Genomic DNA, 17,479 nt, shown 5'->3' on the forward strand with positions numbered 1-17,479 from the left:
CCTGTCGACTATTCTGCACCATAGCTCCATCTTCCTAGCTATAGAGGTGTGCTGCACCTGTGATCCGAATAGCTGTGGCTCTACCCGGATGATTAACTCCACCATGACCCTGAGCTCCTCCTCTGAGAACCTGGGGTGCCTTTGCGGTGCCATGGGGTGTTGTGGGTGATGTGTGAGGTGGTGTGTGTTGTGATGTGTGAGGGGATGTGTTTGTGTGTGTTGTTTGAGGTGCGTGGATGTTGTGTGAGTGATGATGTTGTGTCTCTGTGGATGCTAGTGTTGTTTCTGGTGGTGTCTCTCTCTGGCCTTCTTTCAAATTTCTCGTTGTAAGGGTTTGTGGGTGATGTGGGTGTGTGTTTTATATTGTAATGGGTGTGTGGGAGTGGTGTGTGTATGTGTATCAGGTGTGTGTATTTCGATTTGTCCAATGTGGTAGTGCTTTGTAAGAGTGTGTGTATTTTGAGCGCGGCGGTGTGTACCGCCAATGGAATACTGCGGTTGAAAGACCGCCGCGTGGATTCGTGGGTCGTGATAGTGTGGGCGTATTCCTGTTGGCGTGATGGTGGAGGTTTTGTTATCGCCAGTTTATCACTGACCTTTGGTGTGGCGGACTTGTGTGGGTGTCTGATTTTGGCGGATTCCGAGCTGTGGGTCGTAATAGCAGTGGCGGGGATCCGCGACCGCGGCGGTGTGTTGGCGGTCTTCTGCACGGCGGTAAGCGGGATTTACCGCCAATGTTGTAATGAGGGCCTTATTCTTCACTTTAGGTGTTTATGTTATATATTAAATGCAGTTACCTGAAGGTAAATGGCAACTAATTTGTAGCAGAATAATTTGGTCTGTTTTTTATCCACATCTCCAACATCGAACTCTGGATCAGATTCCTAATAGTGTTCTTTAATGTATCTCAGCTGTTAGATGACTTAGGAAATACTCTGTAGGAGGCTGTCATTGAGGCCCCATCTCCATATCAGCCCAGCGCACATCACCTAAATAACTATGTGTGACCTGGAAGCTGCAGCAGCCTGGGCTAAGACATGCATTGCATGGGAGAGGTGAGGGAGGGCGGTGCTGAAGGCCTTTCAACTCAATGGGTGTTGCATGCCTGTTCAGCCATGGTATTCTCCTGGCACACGGTGCTATATGGGAATGCCTAATATCCTTATGTGCACATGTAATGTTCACTCTTACATGGACATGCCTGGTTTGTTTAACTAGACTCATGTCTAGTATTGCCTCGTAACTTCTGTGCCCAGGAACTAGTCTAAAATTGTCATAAACATACTGTGTCATGGGAAAAGTCGCAAATTGGTCTGTGCATGCTGTCCTTATGGCCTATTCTCTCACTGAACCCTGGAAATGGAAGACATTTACTTTCGGATCCAATAGATTAGGAGTTTGGTAGGGCAGCTGCAGCATGGGGGTTGGAGTCGAGAGAGGGAGATTAATGATATTCAGCCTATGAATTATTTTTGATGAACTATGTCCGCAAAAAAAAACGAAGCTGAACAAGGAGTTGGCAATTTGCCGCATTTGTCAAACTATGTTTATAACTGTTCACAGACTCTTATTGATAGAATAAATGTCGTACATTTGTCCTTTGGTGTGCCCTCACTTTCACGAGCACTGCGGTGATCTCTCCTTGTGGATCACCCTTCTATAGAATGTTGTTATCTTAGACTTATTAAAGATAGTTTTGTTTTTTGCTAAGTGGTGTGTTGTAAGTCACTGCATAACCTGCTTAAGGGGAGTGTTTGACTTAGCCATCTCTGCAGGGTCATCTCCAAATTCTTTGATGTAAAGTTCACATATGTTGCTGAATTCGTTTTTGCTGTCCTTGGGATTGTGCATTTTACCACTGCTAATCATTAGTAACATGCTTGTGTCTCTCTCTCTCCTCTGAACATGGTAGAATTAGATACACCCAATTTGCACATTTAATTTACTTGTAGGTCCCTATTAAAGTGGTACTACATATACCTTGGGCCTGTATATTAAATGCCACTAGTGGGCCTGAGGCACCCCTTGTGCCACCCACATAAGTAGTCCTTTAAACATGTCTCAGGTCTGCCATTGCTGCCTGTGTGTAGTTTTTAAACTGCCCCGTCGACCTGGCAAAATAAACCTTTTGCCAGGCCCACACCTTCCTTTTTAATACATATAAGTCACCCCTAGGGTATGCCCTGGAGAGCCCTGAGGTCAGGGCGCAGTGCTTTTAAAAAGTTGGACATGTACCTTTTAGTTTTACATATCATGGTATTGAAAAAAAAACTTACATTTTTTTTTCACTACTGCAAGGCCTACCTCTCCCATAGGTCAACATTGGAGTTACCTTATTACATTTAATGAGCTGAAACTTTCAATTTGGAGCAGGTAGACAGCTTGAGTCTGGTGTCTAAAGAAGTGTAATTAAAATGGCTCTTTAATAGTAAAGTTGAATTTCTAATTACAAATCGGAAAATGCCACCTCTAGAAAATTGGCATTTCCTTGTCCATATGGTGCCTGCAGACTGATCCTGAGTCACATGACTCAGTGAAGCGGGCAGTTGGGCTTTGTGTATACCACCTGGATGGCCGTGCACAATAGAAAGCTTGAGTGTGCCTGGATGGGCCATCACTGGCAGGATAGGAGCGCAGAGCTGATATCAGCCCCTACTTACACTTGAATAGGATGTGTCCTGCCTCCAGACAAAAAAGCTGCATACCCCTTGTGGTTAGTCTGGAGCATGGGCAGGGAAAGCAGGAAGCCTGTACACTCCAAAGAGAATTTCTAGAAGTTTCTCCCACCTTCAGGAGGAAGGGCGCCAGGTATAAATATTGAGCCTCAGACACCACCTCTTCAGTACAATTCCAGACTTGTGGATACTCTGCCAAGAAGAAGGAATGCTGTGTTGCTGAAAGAACTGCCACTTTGCTACACTGCTGGTCTGTAGGGCTGCTGCCCTGCTGTGCTGACCTGCTGCCCTCTTGCCTGGGCGAGAAGGACTGGACCTGCATCAAATGAAATTAGGACTCCAAAGTGAATCTAAGGGCTGGTTGGCTGGTTTCCTGACCAGAGTACCCAGGGACTATAGGCTCCAGCAACCAAGAAACAGGCACCTGGACTCTACCACCTATGAGTCCTACCCTTCCAAGTAGTGTCGCCCCTGTCCTAGATCCTTGGAAGTGGGCCTGAAGGTACTCTGACAACCCATCTGTGAATCCAGTTGAACCACCGCATCCCCTCTGCTGTGCAACAGAATCCTGAGCAGAATCGACATACCGCCTCGGCTGCAAGGGTTGTCGAGACGCAACTGGCTGTGGCTCGACATTGGGACCACCGCCTGCATAAAGCTTTCCCGATTCAGACCCTTGCATTTTTCAACTACAGCATCCTCAATGGCACTGCAGGTTCTCGCATCACAGTGTCACAGCTCCTCAGAACTGACGCATCACCTCAACTGCACAACGCATCCTCGACGTTGACACAGGACCTCGCATCGCAGCTCTGCAGCACCTCAGAACAGACTCATCACCTTGGCTGTATGACACATCCTTGGTGCAGAACTGCACAACGCTCCGCAACCAGGACCTACAGTACCTTGTTCAGTTGGCCTAATGGGGTCCATTTGGCCAGCTCGCACTCCAACACGGTCGGCCAGATATCCACATTTGGTGCGTTGTGGTTTTTGGTGCTATTTTCACTGAAATCTTGCAATACCTAGACCAGAACGAGATTCTGTATGCAGCCCAGTTTGGCTACAGAAAGTCTCACAGTAGAAAGATAGCACTGGTAGTAGCAACAGAGGAGATACAGAACATCATGGACAATGGATGTAAGGCTGCGGTGGTCCTATTAGACCTATCTGCAGCCTTTGACATGGTAACTACTCTGTCCTGAAGCAAAGATTAGAGGAGATAGGATTCAGTGGGCTAACATAGGATCCTCTGAGCACCTTCCTCATGGAAAGAGTGCAATTGTTCTTGTTTTGAGATTTCCTCTCTAATTCTTTTTGCTTGCAGTGTGGTGTCCTGCAAGGGTCTTCACTCAGCCCAACCCTATTTTACATTTACGTGTTCCCCCCTTGCAAAACATATAAGATCTTTTGGCTTCTCAACCATCTCCTATGCTGGCGACACACAAATCATAGTGGCCATCACTACTAAAATCGAGGAGGTGGTGCATCTGTTTAACAACTGTATGCGATCGGTGATCAGCTGGACGAGCAGCCACGCCTCAAACTGAAATCTGAAAAAACTGAGGGACTCTGCTTGGGTAGGGACACCTCTTTCTAGAGCAAGTCATGGTGGCCACAGACCTTGGGTTCTCTTCCCTCCCGAGTTCGTAAAGTGGGAAACGTCAGCATAATGTTTTACTCCAAACTCGTATTCTCAGAACAGACTAATAAGCTTATATCCACCTTCTTTTACCAGCTAAAAACATTGAGGAAAATCCTGCCTTTTATTCCACCAGATTTATAGAAAGTTGTCATTATCTCCCTGTTCTTACTGGGATTAGATTACTATAATGCCTTTTTATTTGAGGGTGCAGCAAGGTTTCCTTAAGAAATTGCAGAGAGAGCAGAACGCTGTTGGATGACTCTTCAAAAATATCAGAAAATTCAATCCAGTCTCAAAGGTTCTGGAGGAGCTTCACTGGCTTTCAATAAAAAAGAGAGTGAGTTTCTTGGTGCTGTGTACAACGCACAGAGCGCTCTATCTCACTGGCCTTGATTCCCATGAGGACACATTTTCTTGGTACTCTCCCAGAAGATGCCTTCAATCTACATCTTCTAACACAGTCAGGGTGCCCAGAATCCATACTGCCTATTGGGGTGGGAGAAGCTTTATATACTTCACATGCAAGCTCTGGAATTGGATACTCTGCCACCTCAAATGCCAGTTGAATCTGATGACTTTCAGAAAGCATGTCAATACATGGCTATTCCCACTCACTATCTAGTGGTGGGTCTTTTATCATCTGCAGCATCTGTCTCCTTTTGTAGACCCTAGCACCAAAACGCTTTCGGGCATATGCTGTGCTTTATAAAAATTAATATCAAATCTTCAAACCTGCATATTTACAGTGCTACTGATTGGATGTTCATTGCTATGGTCTTGGTTTATTTTTTTAAAATTACTATTTTTTTCTAAACTGATGTGGGATTCTCTTGTGTTTTTAATGTGTTACAGTTTGAAATGTTGCACAAATACTTTTCATATTACCTCTATGTTAGGCCTGAATGTTCTGTGCCAAGCTACTGAGGGGGATGAGCACAGGTTAATTTAGGGCTGGCTTGCGCCTCACCGTGACAAGGATTGAGGTTGCTGCTTGACCAGGACTCACACCCTAGTCAACAACCAACCTAATTTCTTACCGGGAGTCTGTGACGCCTTATTAAAAAGTTGATTTTCTAAATGTTTTTGGTGTTAATACATCTTCCAGATCGAATCATTCTGAAATTGTATTTGTAATAAACCGAGATTTTGAAGGATTATAACGGCATGTATGTTTAACAGAATAAACTAGCAACAGGGGAAAACATGATAGTTTTACCCCTGTTGCTAGTTGATATGTTGCAATGGCTTACATATTTGGTCACAATTAAACTGCATTTTAAGGCAGCTGATGTGTTTAAGGGACTTTTGCAAATATCTGATTCCAGCGAGTTTCTGGTAAGCAATTGTATTGTAATGCACTGGCCGGAGTAGTCTGTGTGCAATCGCGTGTCACAAAGTAAAACTGAGGGGTCATGTGGCTGCTACAGAGAGCATAGTATATAACACAAAGTATTGTGTTAGGCCTTAAAGCAGAACACTTAAAATCGCTGTTTTTCTCTTAACATTTTGTGAAGGCTCACACTAAGTAAAGATGTGTTTCCTCTCGTGGATAGCTGTTTATGTTCAGGGGCCAGGTGGAAAGGTAAAGTCGGGGCTCATTTTGAGGTCCAACTGCCCCAGGCACAGGAAAAAACACCTAATAATTGACCCTGAAATGAGGCATTAGCAGCCTTCCTAAGGATCTAAAGTAAGCATTTTCTGTCCCTCTGATGTCTCTTGATTGCTTGCTGTGACTCTTGCGTGTGCCCAAGCAAATCTTGCAGCACTCCACTCTACCATGCACCACATCACCCTATGACACAGCACTCCGCACCACTGCACTATGTGCCACTGTAATCTATGCTGTACCACTCCACTCTGTGGCTCTAATCTTCACCACTATAGTAGTACACTCTATTCTAAACCAGTGCACTCTCCACTAATGCACTCTACACTACTTTACTAAAAACCAATGCCCTCTATGCCAATCTACTCTGCAACACTGTACTCTCCACCACTTCTCTAGGGCACTCCACATTACTTTACTCCACTCCATGCCACTCCACTCTTCTTTATGCCTCTCCACTCCGCTCCATTCTGACTCTACTACATTCTACGACACTCTACTCACTGCTCCACACTCAATGCCACACCAGTCAACAACATATATGACATGTCATTCTCCTTTATGCCATTAACTTATAGCCACACTGAACAGCAGCCATGCTAGTTTACAACATGGCTAAAACACACTAGCAAAGCCAATAGCTCTGCATAGGTGAGACCTATTGGCTTTGCCAATGCTTGTTTATAAAGTATGGAACTCCAAGATGACGTGCAGTATTCTTATGCATCTATGCCAAGGGGTAAAATAGCCCATATAATACATGGTCACACCATCAACTTACCCACAAGCCACTTAAAACATTTGTGCAGCAGTTCCCAACCTGTGGTCTGAGGCCTCCCAACGGTCTGTAACACTTTCCCAGGGAATCCGCAGACCTTTGCCAGCAAAAAGGCACTTCTCCAGCTGAAGCATCTAGAAACACATGTTTTTATAGGTATGAATTCCTTTGTGGAGCAGTTTTAAAGCACTGCAAAGTTCCTTGCACATCCAGCAGCTGTGGCTCCTCCGCTAAGGGGGAGGAGCATTGCCCTAATGCTCTGAGCAGTGCATAAAAGGAAAAATGAAATGATAATAAAACAATTTTATTATCATTTTTCTTTTTCAGTGCAGAGCCAAGTTAGGGCGGGTGGGATGGGCTGTGTCACATAGAGGAGCAGTGGAATGTGCACCATCAGTGCGCATGAAGGTTTAACCGGCCGTCTTGGGCCGGCCAAACAGACATGCGCACATAGTATTTCCCCACCCGGCTGTATTGCACAGACAGGTGGAGAACATGAACAGGTTCCCAATCCCTGTCTGAGTGCTGAACAAGGCTGCTCAGACCAATCACAACGCTGCTGTCATGCTGATGACAGCCGCATTTTGATGGGTTCAGGGGAGTCTGGGAGCCTGTGTGTTTTTGTGCTGCTGGGACTCAGGAAGAGAAGAGGACCTGAGGAGAGACGGCAGCCATACACAGATTAAGTGTTTTTTTTGTTTTCATCCCCCTGCCTTGCCACCCCTGTTTCTTAGCATTCACCAGAGGCTTTCGGGCAAAAATAAAAGCACCAAGGTAACTCTGGTGATTAATGTACCTGCTGGAGAAAGGTTGGGGTTTTGTCTAGTGGCAGTTTTGACTCATCTAGCGTAGTGCAGATGGTTGATATGCATGCTGCTAAGAACATGTATCATGCAAAGGACAGTATTTCATGTGCCTGGCACAGTGGGTTACTACTTTTGTCACAGAGAATCTTTTGTTACTGTGCAGGTCATAAGTTAAAATCGTAATCTATCACAATGAGCTCTGAACTGCCATCAAAGAGCTACATGCAAACTGCATGACACAAATTAGAAAGTTATGTTTTGCTTTCCCAGTATTTCATTTTTCTTAATAAATGTTTGTTGCATAGAAATATACTCTTATTATAAAAGCCAAAGCTAACCATTGTGTTACGTTCTGAATCCCGTGTTTGTGCTTCTCCACAACAAGTACTCTTAGTGTAGATGGCATGTGAATCCTACACCTTGTAGTCCCCTGTAAAGTGCTCCAACACCTTACATTGGTATGAGAGGTGTTATTAAACAAATAAATCATACATGACAGAAAGGCTATGGAGAGATGCGAGGCCCTTATGCTTTACTTCCTTTCCCCACCACATATTTATGTGAAAAAAGCCTTTTCAGATCTTTCATGCCTAAAAAATAAAAACAGAAATCGCTTGGGAAATGTAGAATCTGACCTGAGGATTCAGCTTTCCTAAATAAGACCAAACATTCAAAAGTTAGTCACCTGAGATGCAGCGCTAACCTTACCATTAAAATGTTTTGATTCTTGGATATTTGTTCATTATAAAATAATTAGATCTTTAGTAATTTCAGTATTTGTTTGGTGTGGACTTGCTTGTGTATTTTTTAATAATTACTGTTTTAATGTTTGAAATTTAAATTATATAAATTTCTTAGGGGTCCCCGGCTTCCAGTAGTGATTCAGTGGAGGTCCTCAGGAGTCAAAAGGTTAGGAATCACTGCCTTAGTGATAGCTTCTGTAATTTTAAGGTAATAAAATAGAGCATATGTTTCTTTAAACAGCTGCTTTAATTATGTTCCATGTCCTGACCTGCCTTTCACATTGGCTGCTGGCTCTGGCAGAATGCAGGTCAAAACTGGACTGTAATAATCGAGTTCTGACGTATTTTCTTTATAATCGGTGACTTGATACAGATACATCAGAAGTAGCCGATTATATAGAAATTAATGACTGCTGTTTATCAGAGATCACAGAATCCCATGTATTAAATAGTCTGTAACACCAAGAGCTTCTTCAGTGTAAATGCTCCCAGTTTTCACTGATGTGTGGCTGACCTGCCCAAGATCGCACAGAGGTGCAGAAGTGTTATTAGAACTACCGTTTCAGAGCACAATTTACAATGATTGTACCTGATTACTTTTGATATCTCTAGTGCGGTTTCAGTTTGCATGAGGTGAGAGGCATGATCGGTGGGCACAAAAGGTATGTTCTTCCTTTTCTCCCTCCTACCTTTATTTGCTTGGTGCATGAAGATACAAGGTTAATCAACATGTTTTTTTCACATTTGATCTAAATACTTTGTGAATGTAAATCACAATAAAACATGCTTTCTAACTGACAACATGCCTTATTTTCTCCCTATGTCACGTCCAAACTATATAATTGTGTACGTTTATCGGAGCCTGCATTTCGCAAACAATGTGCGATTTGTATAGGGTCAATTGAGAAGCCCCCAAGGCTGTCGCTGTTCCCTCCAGAAAATGATTGTCTCCTACACCCCTGCAGGCGATCACGTATTGCACCTGGAAAGAGGTGTGACAAACCAATAGGGACGAAATCTGTCTAGTTCCCATTCTTCTCCAGCACTGTTCTCACTCTGCTGCTGCACAGAAGAACTTGAATTCTTGAATACGTGCTGTACTTTGAGACAAGTACACCATCGTCGTCATCCCCTGGTGGCTTAATCTAAAAATGGGATTTCCAACATACCCTGCGACGGGGCATTGTTAAATTGTTCTGCCGAATGTGCTTGGGGATAAGTCTGGCATTCTCACACTCTCTCTGTGCTTCGTTCCAAGTCCGCCACTCTCTCACGAACTATGTGACATTTTGTACCATATAATTATACCCAGTAGTCTGGAATATATATATATATACAGTGGCTCGTGTTAAATGTGGCAGTTCTCTGTGTTAAATGTGGCAGTTCTCTTCCTGCCCCGGGGACAAATCTTTCGGTTTCTTAGAACCCAGCATGCTTGGGCGCCAGTGATTTCATACTGAGGAATGTACTCTGACTAAGGCTAATTTTGCATTTTTTTTGTTTACTGTGTGCATTGCGCCCTGAGAAAATCGGACTGAAGTCCGTCATTGTGGTTTTATGATTTGGCTTTTTGAGCCACACACAAGACTGATGACACCACATCTCTGTTTCGAGAATTGATTTACGTGGAATGTAAGAGTACATTATCTTAGTTTACTTGTGCCCATTTTTAGTCATAAGAACCCACGCAAACGTGTTTTTTTTTTTTTTTAACTTTTTTATAATGGGTTTAATTAAGCAATAGTACAATTAAAAAGCTGAATCTGAAATCTTAAATCAAAATTTTAGAGGAATCACATGAGCATATATATTAGATTATTAGTGACAAATAAGTAATATGGTATGTTGCCAGAAGAAATAAGGACAATATAATAAAAAATGAAAGTCGTCTTTTCAAATTCTTGTAATCATTCAGGTACATCACCAAACTCAATGCAACCTTTCGAACAGAACTGTTGTTTCTCTGCTCTGCAAAATGCCAATGTTTAGAGCCATATCTGGATTGGAAGGGCATGTGGGAAGATTGATGTTCAATTAAATTCAACTCTGGATACCAGGGGGCTTATTTATGGGGAATTGGCGCAGGGCAGTGCCGAAAGTCTCTTACTGTTCTGCGCCAATGTGAAAGGGCAATATGGTGCATTCCTGTCCTTCCCCCCTGCGCTGGTGCTCAATTGGCTGCCTAGCACCAACGCATGGTGCAAGCGTGCCTGCTTTGCATGCAGAATTGTTTTTGTGTAGGAAGGGGCTCCTTCCTGCTCAAAAACAATCCCAAGAGGCGTTTTCCTCTTTCAACGTGTGGTGCAGAATGCATCACACATAGACAGAGGAAAAAACGAGGAGAAATGAAGATATTTCTCCTCATTACGCCTGCTCTGGAGAGGCATAAGGTTTTGGCAGGTTTACGTGATTAAGTAAATCTGGGGCACCGTCAAAATCCATGGGTGTTGCCTGGGAAGACCCACCGCAATGCCCATGGAAAGCCTCCCTGACGTGGAGTAAGGCAACGCAGTGACTTGCGCTGCTTTGTCTTACTCCATATCCATGAGGCATTCAAAGCCATTCAAAGTGACTTTGTGTGGCCTCATAGATATGGTTGGGAGGCTTGCGCCGTAGCCAGCGCAAACCCCTCGTATGCCCCCTAGTGCACTGAAACTAGGGAATGCTGTAGGTGCTGAAGCACCCATTGATCTGGAGAAAAATAAAATGTTATATAAAAGAATATTAGATAAAAAAATAAAATATTAAAACCTTTTGAACTAGTCTTTTTTCCACAACATTTACCAGGTCCCCAGACCCAGCTCGCCCTCTGCTGCTGCATCGCCCTTCCTCTGCATTCTTCTGTTGTCTCCTTTGTTGTGTTTATTTTTTGTCTATTCAACACTGCTTCTGTCTTGTTCCTTCGCTTGTTCCTCATTTTCTTAACTGCTTTTCTCCCGGTTTTTGCCTTGTTTTCTGAGCTGCTTTTCTATTGTTTCTTGCCTTGTTTTTTAAACTGCGTTTTGCTTTATTTTCTTAACTGCTTTTCTCTTGTTTCCCTCATTTACCTTCTTTTGTTAACTGCTTTTCTCTTGTTTCCCTCAATTTTCACCTGCTTTTTCTTCACCGCTGTGCCCCTGGGCCACTCGCTCCCGCCTGCCGCTGGATTTCCCCCCTCATCCCTGCTGTCTATTTTCCAACTTTCTGCCTAATCCCACCCACTGCCTAAAAAACACACCTCCTTCCTCCCAGGGCCTGCTGAATAGAGGCTGCAGCACAGCTGTGCGTAGCGGGTGTGTCATGTGTGCGCCAAAGGTGGGCCAAAGCTAATCCCATCTGTGCCTGTCCATGCCTCGACTACACCCAGCACCAGGACCCCTGGTCCCCGACCCACCCACAGATAGGGCGCCACCACCCTTGTCACTCTGAACACCAGAAGACCCAGTGAAAGCTGCTGTTGTGACACACCACACTCAATGGTAGGACCATTCTGTGTTAGATGCACCTTCACCTGCACCTGAACACCTACTGCCATGATGCACAACAACACACCATACTCACACCACAATACAGCAGAAGCAGTGCACCACCCCCACTGCCTACTCCTCAACACACGCTTGATGCACAAGCACTCCACCACACTTTAGGACCTCATCACCACCCTCACACTGGACATTCCCTTCCTAACCAAAACCTTGCTCAACCCTACTTCTGCCTCAGACATTGCCCCTGCGATCCCTGATGGATACAAAATCGCTTACCAAGATCACACCAACAAGTCAGGAGGAGGAACAGCCATAGTACACAAATAGACCATAAGGTGCACCATCTCCACTGACAACACCACCACAATCATGGAACACCTCAACGTCAAGCTCCACACGGATGACAAGACTACTGATTGGAGGTGACATGTTCTGGTTGGCTAAGACAGGACCCTAGCCAGGCAGAACCAGCCACTCCCATCAAGGGTGGGTGATTACACTTACTGTTTTACCTGTGCTCCTCCTTGGACAGCTTGACACAGAGCAATCAGGCTTATCACAGAGACAATTTGTAAAGCAAAGACACAGCACTTCCCTGCCACAACCACGCTCATGGCACAAAGGAGACTTCACAGACAGTGAATGTATAAAAAGACTGCATTGAACACACACCTTGTCTACACAGTACGGGTATAATGTAACTTTGGGACTATGCCCAATTTGCAATGGAAGTCAGGCCCAGCTGTGTTAAGCACTACTACTGTATGTACATATGAGCAAAATGGTACATTCCCTCCTCGCACCCATATAAAGTGACAAACACTGTCAGCACAAGACCCACTCTAGTATTCCCCACAATCAGTGTAACACATAAATTCAGAGTGCACCCCAGCGCTCAACGGTAGCACCAAAATGTACATACAAGTTTTTACAACACTTTCGCGTAGCACTGCGCCTGAAGTCGGACTAGTAAGAAATAATGCCAACTGTACGAACTTCCTGACAGGATAAGCGTGACCAGCAGCACCACGGCCATGCCTTCGCATTCACCCACACTCACTCCCTCACATCCACTCTGCACTGCTGTTGAAGTAAGCCTCAGCAAGGCCTACTAGTGCAAGGGGTTCACCTTTCTCTGCACAAAGTCCTCAGACCATGTAGGAAGAAGTTGGCACAGAAACTGGAATAAAAGACAAAAGTTTATTAACCTCATGAGGTGGTAATACAGTTCAGACAGCACCCTTGGGTAATGTCTGAAGTAGCACACTGAACTGAGAGAGCATGGTCCTTTTATACCCACACAGGGGCTAAAAGGAGATGGTACAATTATGGAAACAAGACTTGTATACATGTAAGGTCATGTGGAAAATGCACAGTCGACAGGTAGGAGGAGCTAACAGTTTTCAAGGACTAACAGCTGCAGACCTTACTGAGCATGTGCGAAAGTAAGAGATGCCAAATATAACTTGTCACTAGGCAGATTTCAAGAGCAGTTAACAGAAAGGTAGGACAGAGCACATGGTGAGCACATGGCAGCATGTAGCAGAGAAAATGGCTGCCATGAATACAAAATGGATTCCGCAAAATGTTCACAATAGTTACTAAATACAAGATGTCTTCTGCTAATGCTTAATCTAATCACTGCTAAATTACAACACTGCGATGCGGTGTCACAAGAACCAGCCGGCGCATGCACACACTTCCCGCACCCTAATGCGGTGCCCTGATACCCGTCACTGTGTTTGCAAGCATCCTAGATCCCAAACTGCCCCTCATCCACCAACCAACTTCAACTATCCCACCCCTCCACGAACCAAAGATTGCATCACCCTTTCCCTGGTTACTGGGCCACTCACAGCTAAGTCACCAGTCTCAGAGTTCCGGGGCCAAGGTGGGAGAAAGGACAGACAACTGCCAGTAAACAATTAAGGTGGCCACATTCAGGTTCCCCACAGGAGGTTCACTCAGAGGTCTGCAAAACACAGGTGGAGGGTCACTGGGGCTGCAGTTAGACACTGAGGTGCCCAGCCCAGCCAAATGTTACCAAATAGTTACCAATTTCAGCACCTCTGGAATGTAGAGGCGCCATCAGGGCTTGTTGACGTGGGTCGCCCTCAATACTTTCAGTGGCACATGACAAGTTACTAGGCCCACACCTCATGTACAAGTAGATACCGCATCTGGGGCACAAAGACTAACAGATGGTTATGATTCCACATGAAAAGTGCTCAGTGCCATATGTCCCGAAATTGGAGGCACAACATCAGGGGTCTGCTGATCTGAGGCACCCTGACCATACGACCATTCACAAGCCAATTCCCACGGCGGTACCTCCTTGGACAGAGACACCCGTCTAGTGCGTGATGACTTAAACTGCACCAGACCCTCCTACATAGGATGTAAATCCTGCACGCCTCTGAGAGGCACAACGTCCAGTACACAATAACTTGAGTTGCACTAGACCATCTGGTCAGACTCAGAACTTGGTTTCCGTACCTCTCTAGAATGAAGCACATTGTCTAGTACACTGTGACTTGAAGTCACGCCAGACTCCCCAGTCACACACTTCGACTCAAGTTAATTTGTTCCATACAAGGCCAAGTACAGCACAACTCAGGTTGCACTCCCACCTCCAGGGGTCGAAACCAATGAACATGGCACCAGACACAATGAGCACGAGGCTGAGGCTCACATGATGAAATGTGACACACTCAACAATAGCGGGCCCCCTGGGGTCCCACACCGGGTGATCCTCTTTACACCAAGAGGACGTTTCGACATGCAGTGGTCCCCACAATGCAGGGCCGCTCACCTGAAGTGCCGCCAGTCATTGGAAAGCTCAGCAAGAGGCAATTCCAGTCTTCAGACACAATACTTAGGCCACACTAACGCCGCTGCTGCCAGGTGAAGTCCAGCATACAATGTAGACGAAGCAGAGGGCACCGCTCTCCTGATATTTCCGGTGTGTCGATGTAAGTCCCCCTTTGATATCCCTGAGACCTCCTCAGAGAACAGGGGCAAGCCATCCTGCCCTTGGAGAGTTACCCTTCGGGATGCTAGACAGCAGCAGGCAATAACCCAGGCCAGTCTCTAAACAGGAAGGGCAGTGCAGATCCTCTCCTCAGGCAGTTCGTATCTTGAGCACAACAGATCTTCTGGCAGTGTGCCCATGCACTCCAGCAGCACTGGTCGCACATCGCCGTAAAGTTTACTCTGCCTTGCAGATGTTGAGTAGCCCTAGTTGTACTAGATGTTTCCTTTGAGGTTGAGGGTGGTTCAAAGGTTTCTACTTTGAACCACAGATATCCCCCTAAGTTTCCTCCCTGTCTGCCCTGAGAGTCTCGAATGCAGATCTTTATATTTAGTAGGGTCATGCCCTGACTTTGAAAGGCCAAGGGTCAAACACCTCTCTCCCCAACCAATCTATCCAGGGCCCAAATGGAAGGGATCTGTCGTTCTGAATGCCCAAGTTTTATAATGGTCACATGGGTAATGTACAGATGTGCTCTTTCCCTGTGACCCGTAGAATGAAGCCTAATTTACAAGGCACCAGAAACATTTTGGCACCTCAAAATTTCCACTTCCTAGAAGTGGCATTTCTAGGGCATCAATGACAAAACCTCCTTTACCATCAGAAGGGGTTTCTCATTCTGAATTCAACAATACTAAATATCATGAGGCTGCTCTTCCGCAATCCACTATTCCAGACAGACCTAATAAGACTCAATCTCCCATGTTACCTTGTGGGTAGAGCAGCACTCATAGGTAGTGCAAACACATGTGAGTATTCCCACGGCCACTAGTAGAGCACTGGCCCATGCTTATGGATGCCTCCAAGACCCCCGATAGGTAGGGGACACCCACATGGAGGTGCTCCCCTGTCTGAACAGGGTACACCATTCTATCCATGCCCTGCCTTCCGCCTACCATCAGGGCCCTCCAAGGAAGGCGTAAGACTACTCAGAGTTGGCCCCCGCCTCAGGACTCCCACCCTGAGTTCAGGCACACTAGTGCCCCTGCAGGCTTCTACCATAGATCTAGGACATGGTTAACGGGGTCTTCTGAGGGTGGCATAGCCAGTGCATGTTCCCCTAGTAGCCAGGGCCATACCTTCCCCAGGTAAGGTATGCAGTATACCTGTTTCACAGGGCCCTCCTGGGTACAGCACCTCAACCTTGTCCTTACCTGCTCTTTCCTACCATAGATAGAATGGGTGAGCCCACGTTCCCACTGCTAGATGGTGGGGAAGTGGCCAGAGTCCTATGGTCATGCACAGAGAGTCAGCAAAGACTGGGAGAAAAAAAGCTAAAAGTTTCAGGAAAATTCTCTCATCAGAACCATTTCTAACAATTGCCATCAGAGGGACACTGGCATACTGACTCCCAGTCCCATGCTCCAACTCCTGCAACACCATCGCAGACTTCATTGCGCCCCTAGACTCTAAGAACTACATTTTCCTCTGCGGCCTGAACTTCCAAATTGATGACCCAAATGACAAAACACCGCACACCTCCTCAATAGTATGAGCAGCTTTGGACTGACTCAGATCATTCACGACCCTACGCACACGCCAGGACACAGACTGGACCCCATCTTCACCTCCAGCAGTTGCATCAAATACTGCCACGTCACCAAACTCACATGCACCGATCACTTCATCATTCACTTTAGCATCTCCACCCCACGAGGCACAACCCCCAAGATGACCAGTGCCCCCCACCAGGAGTGGAGTAAAATTTCTGAGACCAACATGCCACCAAAATCACACAGGGAGTGAAGAATTTCAATTCCTGGGTCACCAATTGCAGCAATACCATCTCACCTATCAAGAGCACCATCCAGCGATAACACACCAAAAAGGTCAGCTGGTACACCCTGATCTTGGAACAGCTAAACGAGTCAGCAAACAGCTGAAGAGAAATTTGCACACCAGCAAAGACACCTCTGACAGGGCAGCATTCAAGACCTCACTCAACCTCTACCACTTCTTGCTGACTGCAACAAAGAAGGCAGCAGTAGCCACATACATAAAAATCAACAGCAACAACACCAAGGATATCTTTACAATCATTAAGGAATTCTCCAAATCAGCTGCTAGTGAAAACAACATCACACCCTCAGAGGAGCTATGTGACAACCTTGTCAACTTCTTTTACAACAAGATTGCGTCATGTACAGAAACTTTGAAACTCAAACTACACCTACGGACTTCATCCACAGAGACGTCAGCAACACCAACCACCGATTAACCACCTGTTACCTACTCTCAACCCAGGACACCTTTGAAACCAAAGAATCGGCCATGAACTCACCACTCTGCTCACACTTCTATCACCACTGCAACATTTCCAGATGCTTGGAAACACGCCAAAGTCAAACCACTACTCAAAAAGCCTTCTGCAGACTCCAGCATACTCAAAAACTACCGGCCAATCTCCCTGCTCCCATTCCCAATGAAGGCACTGTAAAAAATCATCAACAAGCAACTCATGACATACCTGGAGCAGCTCCAGCTACTCAATGCTTTTCAATCAAGTTTCGACAGGAATCACAGCACAGCGACCACCTTGATTGCAGCCACCAATGACATCCAAACCCTCCTCAACCAAGAAGAAACAGCAGCCCTGATCTTCCTTGATCTCTTAGCAGCCTTTGACACCATATCCCACCACACAGTGATCAAAAGTCTTCAATGCATCAGCATCCAAGGAGACAAACTCAGATGGATCACTTTATCTTTATTGGAAAAACCCATAGAATCT

The sequence above is a fragment of the Pleurodeles waltl genome, chromosome 7 (genome assembly GCF_031143425.1).
Source record: "Pleurodeles waltl isolate 20211129_DDA chromosome 7, aPleWal1.hap1.20221129, whole genome shotgun sequence".
NCBI classification, from domain to species: Eukaryota; Metazoa; Chordata; class Amphibia; order Caudata; family Salamandridae; genus Pleurodeles; species Pleurodeles waltl.